Source organism: Macaca nemestrina, chromosome 9 (genome assembly GCF_043159975.1).
Source record: "Macaca nemestrina isolate mMacNem1 chromosome 9, mMacNem.hap1, whole genome shotgun sequence".
Lineage (NCBI taxonomy): Eukaryota > Metazoa > Chordata > Mammalia > Primates > Cercopithecidae > Macaca > Macaca nemestrina.
In genome coordinates, this window is record NC_092133.1 from 50,578,020 (window position 1) to 50,594,037 (window position 16,018).

Below are 16,018 nucleotides of genomic sequence, written 5' to 3' on the forward strand. Positions count from 1 at the left end.
ATTTTGACTGCTTCATCCAAAAGAAAAAGTTTGAACTTGAATTTATAAAATCAATGGAACAATAATCTAAGTTATATGATCTAACGTTACAGTCAACAAAGTAACAGAAAAAGACAATGATTGAACAAAACCAAAATAAACTGAGTAAACTTAAGGATATAGCAAGTAATTCAGTTTCAGTTCAAGAATAGGATATGCTACTTGTGCTTAGTCTCTTGGCATCACTATTTCCTGATTTCAGATTTCACCATGAAAGGAGCAAATGATATTTTATGTACCTTATTGTCATTATTTATTGAATTATATAATTTGATGAAGACTTTCCAACAACATTGTTAGTAATACCCACCAAATTCATTCATGGTAATTACTCAACATCATTGCTATCACCAGCACAATTTACTATGAGACCATAGCTACCTCAATCTGAACTTTAAAAAAAAAAAATTTCCTATTATTTCGTTTTATTCTAACTAGTCTATCAACAACAGCAGACTTGCACATAAATGGCATTTGGTCAGAGACAAGAAGCTCATACTTATTCTTAAGAAGTTTAAGGTTCTAAGTAATAATAATAATAAATGATAAGCCAGGGGCTTTAGGAAAATGACAGGATATGAAACAAATTGTCAGTAGGAGGCTGCTCCAAAGATGAAGTATATAATTTTAAGATTGCTTTTGTTGATTGAAAATATTTTTATACTTTCTTATTTTATAGTTTTATGTAAATAGTGTCAAAACATGTTAGTCTCTGTATTCGTACATAATTCTCTTACATATAATTCATACCACATGAGTTAGAAACTGTTTCAGTTTTCCTTCCATTGTGAGTTACGACTCTTCTTTTCTTGTCTAAGCTTCCAGCAAGCAACCATGATTCCATTTGAGGAATTTAAAATGAATAGAACAATTCTTGGTCCAAGGTATAATTTTACCACTGACATCAAAAGAGGCCATACAATGTTGTGATTATGGCAATCATTAGAAAAACAGGAAACAACAGGTGCTGGAGAGGATGTGGAGAAATAGCAACACTTTTATACTGTTGGTGGGACTGTAAAGTAGTTCAACCACTGTGGAAAACAGTGTGGCTATTCCTCAAGGATCTAGAACTAGAAATACCATTTGACCCAGCCACCCCATTACTGGGCATATACCCAAAGGATTATAAATCATGCTGCTATAAAGACACATGCACACGTATGTTTATTACAGCACTATTCACAATAGCAAAGACTTGGAATCAACCCAAATGTCCATCCGTGACAGACTGGATTAAGAAAATGTGGCACATGTACACCATGGAATACTATGCAGCCATCAAAAAGGATGAGTTCATGTGCTTTGTAGAGACATGGATGCAGCTGGAAACCATAATTCTCAGCAAACTATCACAAGAACAGAAAACCAAACACCGCATGTTCTCACTCATAGGTGAGAATTGAACAATGAGATCACTTGGAAATGGGAAGGGGAACATCACACACCGGAGTCTATTGTGTGTGTGAGGGGGATAGCATTAGGAGATACGCCTAATGCAAATGACGAGTTAATGGGTGCAGCACACCAACATGGCACATGTATACATATGTAACAAACCTGCATGTTGTGCACATGTACCGTAGAACTTAAAGTATTAAAAAAAAAAAAAAAAGAAAGAAAGAACATAGCCTTGGAGACAGACTGCCTAGGTTAAATACTAGTCACGTTTAGCACCTTGCTCACTCTTCGGACCTTTGAAAGTTAATTAAAATCTCTGAAGCTCAGTTGCATTATTCGTAAAACAGATGTTGTTTTAGAGAGTGGTGTCTGGCATATGGAAATGCTTTCTATGTTACTGTGAGGTAAAATTTTAATCTAACCAAATGAGCGAATCACTTAAAATAACATGTCTATTTTTTAAAAAGCAATGATTGTCACATATTTTTAAAATATTTCAGTAGTAGTTTCTTACATTTTTAACATTCAAAAGAAAACCACGTTTTATTAGTAGATCAAATAAGGAATGGGGCATATGCTAACTTTTTAAAAAGTAATTTCAAATTTTCTTTTATATTTAGGAGGTACACAATATACAGGTTGTTATCTGGGTATACTGTGAGTTTTGGGATATGATTGATTCCATCACTAGGTAATGAGCATAGTACTCAATAGATGTTTTTAAAATACTTGTCCCTCTTCCACCCTCTCCCCTTTTCAAGATCTCCAGTGTCTGTTATTGCTATCTTCATGTCCATGGATATGCAATATTTAGCTGCTACATATAACTGAGAACATGAATTACTTGGTTTTCTGTTCCTGTGTTAACTTGCTTAGGATAACAGCCTATAACTGCATCCATGTGGCTGCAAATGACATGTTTTCATCCTATTTTTATGGCTGCATAGAATTCTATGGTGCATGTGCACCACATTTCCTTTATTCAATTCACTGTTGATGGACACTTAGATTGAATCCATGTCTTTGTTATTCTGAAGAGTACTGCAATGAACATACAAGTGCATGTGACTTTTTAGGAGAACAATTTGTTTTCTTTTAGATATATAACCAGTAATAGGATTGTGGGTCTAATGGTACATATGAAGAAGAGCTGGTACCAAGTCTGAAACTATTCCAAAATATCAAGGAGGAGAGACTCCTCCCTAACTCATTCTACAATATCAGCATCACCCTGATACCAAAACCTGTCAAAGACATAGGAAAAAAGAAAACTATAGGTCAATATTCCTGATGAATATAGATGTAAAAATCTTCAACAAAATGCTTTCAAACCAAATAAAGCTGCACATAAAAAACTTAATCTACCATTATCAAGTAAGCTTCATTCCTAGGATGCAAGATTGGTTCAATGTATGCAATTCAATAATTGTGATTCATCACATGAACAAAATTAAAACAAAAAACCATAAGGTTTTTGAGAAACTCCAAATTTCCACATTGGCTGAACTAATTTATATTCCCACCAATAGTATACAAGCATTCCCTTTTCTTCGCAGCATTACCAGCATCTTTTGTTTTTTGACTTCTTAATAATAGCTTTTTGACTGGTGGGAGGTAGTATCTCATTGTGGTTTTGATTTGCATTTCTGTGATGATTAGTGATGTTGAGCTTTTTTTCATGTTTGCTGTCCGCTTGTATGTGTTTTTGAGAGATGTCTGTTCATGCCTTTGCCAATTTTTCAATGGGGTTATTTCGTTTGTGCTTGTTAAATTGTTTAAGTTTCTTATAGATTCTGGAGATTAGACCTTTGCAGGTGCATAGTTTGAAAATATTTTCTACCATTGTGTAGGTTGTATTTGTACTCTGTTAATAGTCTTTTTTTGTTGGGCAGAAGCTCTTTCGTTTAAATAGGTTCCACTTGCCAATTTTTGTTTTTGTTGCAATTGCTTTTGAGGACTTGCTGTAAATTCTTTGTAAATGCAAATGTCAAGAAGAGGGTTTCCTAGGCTTCCTTTTAAGATTCTTATAATTTGAGGTCTTACACTTAAACTTTTAATGCATGTTGAGTTAATTTTTGTAGATGGTGAGAGTAAGGGTCCAGTTTAATTCTGCGCATGGCTAGCCAGTTAACTCAGCACCATTTATTGAAGAGAGGGTCCTTTCCCCATTTCTTATTTTTGTCAATTTTGTCAAAACTCAGGTGATTGTAGGTGTGTGACTGTCTGGATTCTCTTTTCTGTTTCATTGGTCTGTGTGTCTATTTTGTACCAATAACGTGTTTTGTTATCAGTACTATAGCCTTAGAGTATAGTTTGAAAAAAGCTATGTTGTTTTTGCTTAGGATTGTGTTATGGTTTGAACTTGTGTCCCCATCCAAATCTCATGTCAAATTCTAACCTCCAATGTTGGAGAAGGGGCTGGTGGGATGTAATTGGATCATGGGTGCAGGATTCGCCTTTGCTGTTCTTGTGATAGTGAGTGAATTCACACAAGATCTGGTTGTTCTGAATTATGTAGTACCTTCCCTTTCATTCTCTTCCTCCTACTTTGGCCATGTCCCCAGCCATGCTTCCTCTACAGCCTGTGGAACCATAAGCCAATTAAACCTCTTTTCTTTATAAATTACCCAGTCTCAGGTATTTTTTAATAACAATGCAAGAACAAACTAATACAGATTGCTTTGTCTATTTGGGTTCTTTTTGGTTCCATATGAATTTCAGATTTTTTTCTAATTCTGTGTAAAATGGCATTGAAAGTTCAATAGGAATAGCATTGAATCTCTTTATTGCTTTGGAGATTATGGCAATGTTAACAATATTGATTCTTCCAGTCAATGAGTATGAAATGCTTTTCCATTTGTTTATGTTATCTATGATTTATTTCAGCAGTGTGTAGTTCTCCTTATAGAGGTCTTTCAGCTTCTTGGTTATATGACTAAATAAAAGCCCTACTTAAAAGGCAAGAGTGATGGGTTGGATAAAGTAACAACACCCATTCATCTGCTATCTTCAAGAGACCCTTCTCACATGTAATGATCGCCATAGGCTCAAAGTAAAGGGCTGGAGAAAGATCTATCATGCAAACAGAAAACCAAATGGAACAAGGGTCACTACTGTTATATCAAATAAAACAGCCTTTAAACCAACAACAATAAAAAAGAACAAAAAAGAGCATTATGTAATGATAAAGGCTTCAATTAAAAAAGAAGACTTAGTTATGCTAACTATATATATATGCAATATTAGAGCATCCAAATTCATGAAACAAGTACTTCTAAACCTACAAAAACACTGACATAGCACACAATGATAGTGGGAGTCTTCAACACCCCACTGACAGCATTAGACAAATCATTGAGGCAGAAAACTTCTGCAGAAATTCTGGAATTAAATTTGACACTTGAAAAATTGGGCCTAATTGATGTTTACAGGACACTCCATATATCAACGACAGAATATACATTCCTCTGATCTGCACACAGAATATACTCTAAGATCAACCACATGGTTGGTCATAAAGTAAGTTGCAAAAAATTCAAAAGAAGGTCTTTCCATAAAACAAGTCTCAAAGAAATCGAAGTCATACCAACCACATACCAACCACAGGGGAATTAAAATAGAAATTTATAAAAAGAAGATCTCTCAAAAACACACAAATATATGGAAATTAAGCGACTTTGCCCCTGAATGGTTTTGGATTGTAAGGCAGAAATTTTTAAAAATTCTTTTAAATAAATGAAAAAAGACACACAAAATACCAACATCTCTGGGATGTGGGAAACAATATGTTAAGAGGAAAGTGTATGGTGCTAAATGCCTACTTAAAAAAGTTAGAAAAATCTCTGATTAGCAATCTAACATCACATCTAGAGTAACTAGAAAAACAAGAACAAACTAATCCCAAAGTTACCTGAAGAAAATAAGTAAATAAAATCAGGGCAGGACTAAATAAAATCGAGGCACAAAAAATCCATAAAAGCATCAGTAAAATCAAAAGTTGGTTCTTTGAGAGGACAAATAAGATCTATAGACCACTGACTATATGACAATCTAAACAAAGAACAAAACAGAGAAGATCCAGATAAGCACAATCAGAAATGACAAAGATGACATTACAACTGGTCTAACAGAAACACAAAAAATCCTCAGAGACTATTATCAACACCTGTGTTCACACAAACTAGAAAATATAGAGGAAATGGATATATTCCTAGAAACACACAATCTCCCAAAATTGAATCAGGAAGAAATTAAAACCCTGAACAGACCAACATTGAGTTCCAAATTGACTCAGTATAAGAAACCTACCAACCAAAAGTCCCACACTAGATGAACTCAGAGCCAAATTCTTCCAGATGTACAAAGAACGGGTACCAAGTCTACTAAAACTATTCCAAAATATAAAGGAGGAGAGACTCCTCCCTAACTCATTCTACAATGCCAGCATTACCCTAATACCAAAACCTGTCAAAGACACAAGGGAAAAAGAAAACTATAGGTCAATATTCCTGATGAACATAGATGCAAAAATATTCAACAAAATATTTTCAAGCCAAATAAAGCTGCACATGAAAATCTTAATCTACCATTATCAAGTAGGCTTCATTCCTAGGATGTAAGATTGGTTGAATATATGTAACTTAATAAATGTGATTCATCACATAAACAAACTTAAAACCAAAAATCATACGAAAATCCCAGTAGATGAAGAAAATGCTTTCAATAAAATCCACCATCTCTTCATGACAAAAATCCTCAATAAACACTGTATCAAGGGAACATATCTCAAAATAATAGGAGCCATATATGACACATATACAGCTAACATTAAAGTAAATGTCGCAAAAGCTGGAACCATTCCCCTTTAGCACTGGAACAAGACAAGGATACCATTCTCCATTCTCACCACTTCTGTTTGACATAGTACTAGAACTCCTAACTACAGCATTCAGGCAAGAGAAAGAAATAAAATGGACCCAAACAGGAAACAAAAGAAGTCAAACTACCTCTTCTATAACCAGGAAACTCCAATGACACCACCAAAAACCTCCTGAAGCTGATAAATGGCTTCAGTAAAGTTTCAGAATACAAATTCAATCTAGAAAAATATATTAACGTTTTTGATGTGCATTTAACATACTGAGATCATGACTTAATACATTTCAGTGTATAACCACCAATTGTTTAAATTATATAGTGATAATTGGACTATATTTTTTAAAAAAATTATCTTAGATATGTTTATAAATAAACCAAAAATAAATAACTCTTTTTTTGATACATAGACAGCATACAGTTTCTAAAAGCTCTTTATAGGATCTGTTATTCTAAATTCTTCCCAAAAGGACTTTTCTGTTATTAGCTTGTTCTTCAACATTATCCAAATTACCTATGAGTTTTGTAACTGAAATATAAAGGAGAAAGGAAAAGGATAAGTATTTGTGTTCATGTGGAAAAAAAATTTCATCACTTTATGAAAATCAGTTTTTATATCCATCTTGTTTCTGAAAGCGAATTTGTTATTTTATCTAATTATTCTTAATGAGGAGTCTTAGAGGAAATTCTTAATCATGATTCTTACTAAGACACTCAACAAGGTCAAAAGATAAAAGCTGCAGAATCAATGTCACTGTTTAAAATTACATTCTTCCAACAGAGAGATTCTTAATAAGTTTTTGTTTACAGAGTAGTTTACTAAATAAATTCTTTGCCACAAGATAGTTATGTGTAGCTAGGCTGCAGTAAAAAAAGAAAACTGTATGGAGTAATTTTGTAAACAAAAATTGTAAGCATTTAATTACTTATTAAAGAAAATATCCCTGTAAACATGTCCTTAGTTGTCTAGTTGTGGCACATGTTAGCATGAAATAGATGTACCACATTTACAAGATACGGGATGTTGAAGTAATTTTCCTACTTAGATGAAGTAATATAGGCTTATATTTCTGGAACTTCAGAAGACAGTGCTAATATTTACCTTTCTGTTTCATCATCTAGAATATAACTATTTTTCACTTATGTGTGAAGCAGGAAACTTGTTAGAGCACGAAAAAGTACTTCTTATCACTGGCTGGCAGAGAAAGTTTATATATTTGAGTTTATGCTGGTAACTGGAAATTTAGAAGTATTTTTCATTGCCTTATTTTCTTATTCCTTGTTGTCATGAAGAGTGTTTGGACTGAGGTTCTACTATGAAAGGTGAATATCCAAGGGTGGAATGAGTAGGGACTGTGGCTGAGAGTTATGGAAAAAGAAGATTCTGAAAAAATAACAAAAAGCATAAAGCAAATATTTCCTACTTTTTCCATACATCACGTCTTGCTTTCTCAGAAATTTCTCTGCTACAACCCCCCCTGGTAACACCTTCCTTAGAGCCACAGAGCCAAAGTCGTTATGAGGAACGTTTCATATAGAACAAGAAGTTCCAAATGAACCTATGTTCTTTTTGATATAGGAGTACTGGGAAAGGAAGAGCATGGTCCCTTTATATGATATGGAAGCGGGAAAAGGAAGTGCTCAGTGGAGAGGGGCGTGGTCTCTGGCTAGGGCTCCACCCCCACGGACCTAGGTGAAGACAGGCGCTCCCGCTTTTGTGCCCAAATGTTGCATTTTCCAAGAGCACCCTGGCCCACCATGCCCCCATCCTGGGTCTACAAAAAGCCAAGACCTTAGCAGGCAGACACAAATATGGCTGGACATCATGAGGAACACATTGGCAGAAGAAGACACAAGCAGCTAGACAATAAGAGGACGTCGAGGGAGCCTGCCAATGGAAGAGCACACCGACAGACACTGGCACCCATGCAGGCCACCCACTGGTGGGAGGAGACAGAGTTTGGTCGGGGTAGTTGGAGGAGAGCTGCCCCACCACCCAACTCCTAATGGCCCAACTCCGTGGGAAAACCATCACGCTTCTGGCTCTCCCATTGGCTGAGAGCTACTTCCACTCAAAACTTTGCAGTTATTCTCCAAGCCCACGTGTGATCCGATTCTTCCAGTACACCAAGAAATCCCGGGATACAGAAATCCCTCTGTCCTTGTGATAAGGAAGGGGGTCTAATTAAGCTGGTTAACACGAGTCGCCTATAGACGGCGAATTAAAAGAACACCCTCTAACACATGCCTACTGGGGCTTCAGCTGTAAACATTCACCCCTGCCCTGGGGTGACACTGTCCTGGGGTCAGAGCCCCACAGCCTGCCCATTTGCATGCTCCCTTAGAGGTTTGAGCAACAGGACACTGAAGAAGCGAGCCACACTCCCAACGCATGACCTGCAAGGGGGACAAGGGAACTTTTCCCATTTCATTTTCATTGTTTCACAATAAAGAAGTGACAGGGGATGGATGTCTACATATGTCAACTGTTTTTAAAAATAATATTATTTCATTTAATGAACTGGCCTATTAAATTTGATCATGTGATTTGGGTCATTCTTGTCACACCCAACTAAAAGAAAGTTGAGAAGACAGGAGGGAAAAAATCAGGACATGTAGCATCACTCGAGAAACGTAATTTTCTGTAAGTTCGGCTGTTGAAACTGCCTATTCTAACCTGAGACAGTTTTATCTATAACTGCTGAGACAACTTGCAACTCCAGGGCTAATTTTCCCCTCTGCTGTTGCTCACCAAACGAATTTGCCAGTTCCCCAGAACCTTGCTAGTCCCGATGCACTTTCTAAGAGCAATACATAACATTTCTCATTTTTATAAAATCACCAATCTTCTCTTTGTTCTTCAGATATACCGAAGACCACCTGGTCTGTCTATATGCTCCAAATTGTGATTCTTTATTCCCTTAAGAAAACATTAAATTTAGAGATACATATCCACATTTCTATTTTGACTTCAACAATCCCATTCTGCATCATAAACCTTGAGAGAGTAACATCCAAACCAAGTCAGATCAGTAATTTGATTTGACATTTCTTGGGCTGAAAGAAAACTTTTGTTGGCAAGTTTAGCAAAAGGGACTTTGGCCACATGCTGAAGTATGCATATGTACAAATGAATTACTTCAAGGAAAATAAGCTAGGATAACATTTTTTATATTGGCCATAAGAATAAAAGCATGTTACTGATTAACTGCATTTTCTGGAGCTTGCAAGTTTTCTTTAGGATTCTCAAAAACTGAATATAATAAAGTGCTAAGACAAGTATTTTACCACCCTTGACATTTAGAAGTGAAGTTTTTGACAGTTTGTTATCCACATGTATAACATATGAGGAAAGTTTTATGTCCTGCTGAGCTTAGTTCTCATAGGTTCAATTTTAGACAATTTCTATACAGATGCCTACAATTTTGAATGTCTGCTGCTGTTTATGAGACCTTCCCAAGGGTGGTACTCTCATATTTAATTTAATTGTGTTTGCATATATCATACATTTTGCCAACAGTAAGCTCTAAGAGTACTTTATAGTTGATAACTACTTCCCTCATTGCTTTCCAAGCTACATGATTTCTTACTTTAAAACCAGCCTTCCATCTTCAGTATTGTTAGGTCTAACAGAATACAGATTTTCTCTACCTTGTTCAAAAAGAGGGTAAAACTACTAAGAGTGGAAATTAATCTGTTCAAAATTTTGTTAAATTAACATTTTATTATATATCTCCTTAAATTAATTTACTTGAGTACAGTGCTAGAATTGTTATTCTGTTGTTAGACTTTATGCCATAAATTTTGGTAATATGTCTATCATCAGGAGGTTGGGATTTTCAAAAATCTTCAATTATCATAATCAGAGACAAGAACTAGGAAATGAGATCAACATAGTCACTCTAATCACAAATGTCTGTACTCTAAAGCTCATGAACTTGACACTAAAGGAAAACCTCAGAATGGATTAGAAAATGCTAATACAACTAGAGAATGTGTAGGAAAAAAAAGAGACCTGGCTAGACGAGGGCATGTTTCCAATTTTAGAGCAGGACAGAGAAATTTTTACAGTAGATATAAGAATTCACAAAGCATAGTTGTCTGGAGCAAATAAAGTCTTTCTCTACTAAAATAGCTTCAATACTACTTTGTTGCAGATTGTACTAATTAACAGTTATATTAACGATGGTAACTCATCATCACAATATTTATTTTATGCAAACTCTTTAAATAATAGAAAAGTATGCGATCTATTTTAGAAAGATTTGTATCCATGGGACTTAGAACCAAAACAAATGTTAATTAAAATAAAGTAGTATTTTTCTTCTGTCAAATTGTCAAAATTTTACTAAAAAGAATAGCCACTGTTGGTTCAAGCAAGGAATTAAATTATTTGATAATTTTGGTATAACTATAAATTATTTTTATATAAAGAAAGAAAGGAGAGAAAGCAAGGAAGGAGGGAAGGAAGGAAGGAAGAGAAAGAAGAAAAAATGGAAAGCCAATATACCAAGAACTTTTAAAAAGTATCCTTTGAATGAAAAATTTTACTTTGGCATCTATAGCAATATAGAGATAATTAAACAAGTATATATTGCTGCTAAAAGTACTTATAATAGTAAAACATTATATATGTTTATTAAATCATTATGATTTGAACGTACTCTGTAATTGTGACAGATACTGTATATTGGACCACCCCCTCTAACACCGCTTCTTGTTTTTTTTTTTTTTTTTTTTTTTTTTTTTTTGGTGCACTATTGAGGCAGAGAAGCTTAAAACTGCACTTTCCAGACTCATTTGCGGATAGGGTCTACCTTGGAATCTGCAAAGCAGAAGACACTCTCATGACACAAGAACATAAAGGAACAAGTGAGCCAAAGGGAAGTCAGTTTATCACAGGCAGGAAGTGTGTGGTTCTTTAGGGGTAGCTGTGGTAGAGAAATTAGTGCAGCCCGAGGTTATGCTAGTTGCCATGACGGGGATTGTACCTATGAGGTTTCCACTAGGAAGTTCAGATTCATGGTTAGGTATTTATTTGGCTCTCAAGATTTTGCCTCTGTAGCATCCAAACTTAGTTTTCTGATGCTTCCAAGTCACTAGACCACATTAGTAAATTCATTACAGATGAAAGAGGCTGTGTGGATTATATGATGTGTACTATGAAATCTGATGAATGAATAAGCCATTAAAATATATATTCATGTTGTTAAACAAATGTTGATGGGATGAGTGATTCTCATGAAAAGTTAAAAAATGAAAAAGCAGGTTTTAGAGCTGTCTATACATTCTGATCTTAGTTTTGAGTGTGTATATATAAAACCTTTTTAATATTAAAGAATAAATAAATGACACATTATTATTTTTATTAGTGATTTCCTACCGATTAGAATTCCTAAATTGCTTTTAGGAATTTATTATAGGAAAACAGTATCCTTTGCATTAAAGAAAACATGATAAACACAATTTGGAAGCAAAAATAAGGAACTTCATTTGTTTAGAATACTTACAGCAAATATCACAAACATTCTAAATAGAATAATAACCTTATCACAGTATAACCTAAGAAACATTGTAATGTGAAATCTGTTTTGTTAAAACACATTTAGATTTAAAATTTGTTAAGCCATAGGAGATGCCTTGTTATCAGAGTCACACACTGAAAACTTCTAGAAGTTGTCATTTCATCTGATACATGAAGAGCAATAGTTATTCCTTAACACCTCCTTCAATACCGCATGATTCTCCTCAACTCATATTTTGAAATTTGACACATGGCACTGATGGTGATATGACAGAGAGAATCTCAATGTGTCAGTGACTTCATATTCACTTGGGCAACTGCTAGAGTCTTCCACTCCATGAAGGCTGTAAGGACATTGTGGGAAAGCTATAGACAGGAAATTCATATTCAGATCGGAGGCAAATACAAAGCAGGGAAGAGCTATCTTCCACTCAATATTTATTGGCATTTGCTATATTATAAAACTTCAAGCACTCTCCCATTTTCCTGCTCAATTTTTCTTCCATTCATTGCATGGTGAGATATGTTTCACCAGGAACAAAGGAAGTTATTAAGATTTTTCAAAGATACAATAAAATAGATGAACTTTAATATGACATTTAACCCTAGTTATTGTTTCTCAAACAAAATGCATTATATACATAGCAAGCTGGCTTGCTATCCATCTTCTGCCACTATTCTCTTTGTTTACTATTATTTTGTTTTTCCTTTTCTAAAATGTCAAATGTATCAGATACAAAATAGAGTATCTGATATATTTGTAGAGCTTAAAAATCAATAATAGTACAATAAAATGAATATTTATGTCCCTACTACCCACAATCAGAAATAAAATCTTGCCAGTACCATATAAATCTTCTCTGTACACTTTGATAGACTTTTGCAAGTTTTAGGGCTGTATATAACAGATTTACACAGCACAAATACTGCAACTTGGCTATTTCTCTGCATTATTATGTGTTTAGGTTAATCCATACTGATGTATATACTTTTATGGATATGATGCTGTAAAGTATTCCATTATATAACTAGATCACACTATTTACCTGTTCTTTATTGGAGAAATTACTGTTGCAATAATTTTTATTCATTTTATGAACAGAGAACAGACGCATATTCTGGCATACCTCTCTTGGTGCACAATTTGAAGAATATTTTAGGATATATCCTTAGGAACAAACAAAAGTGCTGTCATGGGCATAGTAAATACACACACACACACACACATAAATATATATACACATATATAAAATATATATATACACATATATAAATATATACACACACACACACATATATATATATATATATGTTTTCAATTCGAGACGGAGTCTCGCTCTGTCGCCCAGGCTGGAGTGGCAGTGGCGAGATCTCGGCTCACTGCAAGCTCCGCCTCCCAGGTTCACGCCATTCTCTTGCCTCAGCCTTTGGAGTAGCTGGGACTACAGGAGCCCGCCACAATGCCCAGCTAATTTTTTGTATTTTTTAGTAGAGACGGCGTTTCACCATGTTAGCCAGGATGGTCTCGATCTCCTGACCTCGTGATCTGCCCGCCTCGGCCTCCCAAAGTGGTGGAATTACAGGCATGAGCCACCACGTCCGGCCAGGTATAGTACATATTTATATTTACTTAGTTAATATCAAATTATTTTCCAAATTGGCTGTACCATTTTCTCAGTTACCAGCAATTTCAGAATTCCTCTTTCTCTCCATCTTCTATATGATTTGATATTAAACTTTTGTCATTTTGATTGTTGAGAGTTGGTATTTTATGTTCTTCAATTTACATTTGTTTCTGACTACTTGGCAACTTCTCATGTGTTTAATGAACACATGCGCCACTGCACTCCAGCCTGGGTGACAGAGCAAGACTCCGTTTCAAAAACAAAACAAAACAAAAAAGAATTAAAATTAAAAATATATATTTTTTAAATGTGGCTTATTTAAGGAAACTTTACTGATCATAAAGACATAAAAGTGTTTTTCTAAAGTTTCCTTTAACAGTTTTAGCTTTTTGTCTTTCATAAATGTCATCAATATATGTGAAATTATCTATTGTAATTATGTAATAAGTGTTGAAGAACCATTTTAATTTTCTTTATGAGAAATAAATTATTTGAAAAACTAATGAAAGTAAATTATATCCATTTTGACCTCTAAATATCACCTATATATATATATTTCTATTTTCCATGGTATATTATAGATCCATTTCTGTACCTTTATTTTGGTTTCTTGGTCTGTTTGAGCTCTCTTTGCACTTATATCACATTTTCTTATAGAATACAGCTTTAAACATAACACTCTATGGTAAGGAAAATCGACCCACCATATTCTTCTTTTTTAAGAATTTTTGGGGCCAGGTGCAATGGCTCATGCCTGTAATCCCGGCACTTTGGAAGGCCGAGGAGGGCAGATTACGAGGTCAGGAAACCAAGACCAGCCTGACAAACACGGTGAAAGCCCGTCTCTACTAAAAACACAAAAATTAGCCGGGCATGGTGGTGCGTGCCTGTAATCCCAGCTACTCAGGAGGCTGAGGCAGGAGAATCGCTCGAATCCAGAAGGCGGAGCTTGTAGTGAACCGAGATCACACCATTGCACTCCAGCCTGGGCGACAGAGCGATACTCCGTCTCAAAAAAAAAAAAAAAAAAATTTTGGGAGGCCCAGACGGGCGGATCACGAGGTCAGGAGATCGAGACCATCCTGGATAACACAGTGAAACCCCATCTCTACTAAAAAATAAAAATAAAAAAAAATAAAAAAAAAAAATAGCCTGGCGAGGTGGCGGGCGCCTGTAGTCCCAGCTACTCGGGAGGCTGAGGCAGGAGAATGGCGCAAACCCAGGAGGCGGAGCTTGCAGTGAGCTGAGATCCGGCCACTGCACTCCAGCCTGGGCGACAGAGCGAGACTCCGTCTCCAAAAAAAAAAAAAAAGAAAAAAAGAAAAAAAAGAAAAAAAAAGATTTTTCGATGGACCCTCATTTCCTACTCCTTCCCAACAGAAAATAGCCGTTGGAATTTCATTATTTTTGTAGACCGTTTTCTACGTTGATAGATAATGGTATTTCCTAGACAGCATAAATGTTTTGTATGTTTCTTCATACATATATTTAGGTCTTCTCTGTCTGTCAATAAACCGTATTAATTTCCAGATATTGATCTTGCTCATCTTTGATTATTTCAGATAACTCATATTTTGTTTGCTATTGCAGATGAAATACTTATATTACATTTTATACATGTTCCTGTAAATACATATCACATATACACACAATTGAATTTATTATTTGATTTTCTATCAAGCAACTTTGCTTGACACCTTTGTGAATTCTAATAAATTAAAAATTAATGGTGTTCCTGAACCAAATGATTTCATTTTTCATGCTTTAATGCACTAGCGAAGGCACCAATAAAATGTTCAATAAAAGTGGTGAGAGATAACATCCTCACTTTCTTTCTGATTCTGAAGATAATCATTGCATTGATTTATTATTAACTATTATGGTGTATTAGACTTCTGTAGATACCCATTATCAAAGTAAGGAATTTATTTTTCATCTTATATAAGAGTATTTTGTATGTATGTGTGTGTGTACTTTTGAACAGTGGTTAAATTTTTTCAAGACACTATGGCTACTGAGATCAGCAATGGTTTTTCTCCTTTAATTGATGAACGTGAGAAAATATCTTGTCTCTTAATGAAATGACCTGTGTTATCAGAATAAAATAAATCTGATCTAGAATATATATGTGTATATATATAAAACATTGCTTGGTTCAATTTGTTAATAATTTCTTAGGAAAATTTTTATCCCTCCTGGCTTTCTATGGTTTTGGTGACAACATTTTCTTGTATCTTTGAAGGCTGAAGAACATTGTAATTTTCTGTTTCCTAGATGTTTCTCGGATTTCTTCCATAAAACTTTTTGAGCCTTAGGTTTATTGTGTAGGGAAAACATAATTGCTAGTTCTAGAATTTAGGTTTTCTATCATGTCAGATGTCACTGTTTATAGTTAATGTTTTTCTAGAAATGTGTCTATTTTGTTCTTTTTTCAAGTTATTAATGTGTATGTGTCATATCTTCAAAAATCTTAGTCTCTTCTGCAGCTATTTCTGCAATACTAGTTTTAATATTATTTATTTGACTTCTTTAATTTCTATTTTTACTGTTCATT

The 16,018-nt window shown here is 34.7% G+C and overlaps 1 protein-coding gene and 1 pseudogene across 11 annotated transcripts in view; one reads left to right on the top strand and one right to left on the bottom strand.

Annotated features, from left to right (window-relative positions):
- LOC105496640 (protocadherin related 15) overlaps positions 1 to 16,018 on the bottom strand; it is a 1,825,405-nt gene that overhangs the window by 711,271 nt on the left and 1,098,116 nt on the right. The window lies entirely within an intron of this gene.
- LOC112429332 (neurofilament medium polypeptide-like) overlaps positions 8,128 to 16,018 on the top strand; it is a 71,324-nt pseudogene continuing 63,433 nt past the window's right edge.